The sequence below is a fragment of the Suncus etruscus genome, chromosome 5, assembly GCF_024139225.1.
Source record: "Suncus etruscus isolate mSunEtr1 chromosome 5, mSunEtr1.pri.cur, whole genome shotgun sequence".
Lineage (NCBI taxonomy): Eukaryota > Metazoa > Chordata > Mammalia > Eulipotyphla > Soricidae > Suncus > Suncus etruscus.
Window position 1 is genome coordinate 150,016,123 of NC_064852.1, and position 1,883 is coordinate 150,018,005.

The window sequence follows — 1,883 nt, forward strand, 5'->3', positions numbered from 1 at the left end:
GTTAGACTATGCATTTATTTCTTCGATCTTTTCTGGAATCACATCAAGGTATATCTAACACTTTAGAAGTGTTATAGATTTTTTTGGAGGTGAAATTTAAAATTATTATTTGTTTTTCACTTTAAATGTTTTACTGTATCTTTTTAGACTTTATGGGATGAACTTCGAGAAAACTTTGAAAACCTTTCATAGAGCTGAATTTCACTAGTCTCTGCTATATTTATCGCCTATATGTCATTTGAGATGCAATTTATGTTCCATAACATTTAGTAGTTAAAGTATAAAATTCAGGTTTTAAACTGAAAAAAGCATGCAATCATCACCACTGTCTAATTTCAGAATGTTTTCATCAATCAAAAAAAAAAAATTCCCACAGTCTTTAGGAGTACGGGAATATTTTTCCCTTCTCCCAGTGCCTGGCAAACATGTTTTGTCTCTATGGATTGATCTATTCTAGACCTTTCTTGTAAATGGAACCATATAATTTCTAGAATACATCTAAATATAGTATATAGATAATATATTATAGAGGTTTCTCTATATCTGAAATATATATATATTTTAAACCAAATCCATATCTGGAATATATATTTAAACCCAGCATACTGTGTAATTTTCTTTTGCTTTAAACAATCAAATGATGACAATAGATAATTGAGGTACCAGTGGTGATCTGGGGACAAGGGAAAGGAAGTAACATAAAGATGGGGAGGTGGTGTTAGGCATTTTAGTGGTGATGAAGGGGTAGTAACTGTGTACCAAGAGTATTACTGTGGTGCTGGAATGATAGTACAGCAGGTAAGGTGCTTGCTTTGCATGCTGCCACCCAGGTTCAATCCCTGGCATCATATAATGTTTCCTGAGTCTGCCAGCGGTGATTTCTAAGTGAAGAATAATTCCTGAGCATTGTCGGGTGTGTCGCCCCCCCAAAAAAAAGTATTAACAGTATTGTAACTATGTTCTCTGTATCATAATGAAATATTAAAATCTGGTCAAATGACTGTGAATAGAAGAGAGAGGGAATGCACATGGGTTTTACATTTCTCCATAAATGCCCTTCTTGTTGTACTGCTTGTTTCTTATGGAAATCAGTTGCCATGTGATGACAGTGTCTTACATTCTGAAAAGCTTCCTTGAGTACTTCTTACAAGTTTCCTTTCTTAGCTTAAGATTTTGTGCCAAGCAGGTGCCAAGAATCTTCTGGAATCTGCTAGATTTATTACTCAAACAATGGAATTTTTTTTTTGGTCCCCCAATTCACAATACAGACCAGGCAAAGGGCCTGGTTTGAGGTGTATATGGGGTGCATTTACTGTACCTCCTTTTTCTATACAGTCAGTGTAAAGAACACAGCCTGTGGTAAGAATTGGGAGGCTTTATCCTTTCTTTTCTCTTTTTTTGATTTATATATATATAAATCCATCACCAGTGCAACATTCCCATGACCAATATCCCAAGTGTCCTTCCTCCCCACCCCACACTGGCTTGTACTCTAGACAGGCTTTCTACTTCTCTCATTCATCCACATTTTGTTATGAGAGTTCTCAGTGTAATTATTTCTGTGACTGCACTAAATGATCCCTGTGGTAAGCTTCATATCAGGAGCTGGGCCCTCCAGTCCTCCTCTATTTTGTCTCTGAGAATCATTACACAAATGTTTTTCATTTTTCTCAAAACCCATAGATGAGGGAGACCATTCTGTGTTTATCTCTCTCCCTCTGACTTATTTCATAAGTATGTAGATTCCATATACATCCATGTATAGGAAAATTTCATGACTTCATCTCTTCTGATGGCTGCATAATATTCCATTGTGTATATGTACCATAGTTTCTTTAACCATTCATCTATTGAGGGGCATCGAGGCTGTTTCCAGAGTCTGG

At 36.1% G+C, this 1,883-nt stretch overlaps 1 non-coding gene across 1 annotated transcript; it reads right to left on the reverse strand.

Annotated features, from left to right (window-relative positions):
- Positions 1 to 1,243: 1,243 nt before the first annotated feature.
- On the reverse strand, positions 1,244 to 1,376 carry LOC126010048 (small nucleolar RNA SNORA51). Its single transcript, XR_007496188.1, has one exon. It is a non-coding gene; the product is annotated as a small nucleolar RNA SNORA51 (small nucleolar RNA).
- Between the last annotated feature and the right edge of the window lie 507 nt (positions 1,377 to 1,883).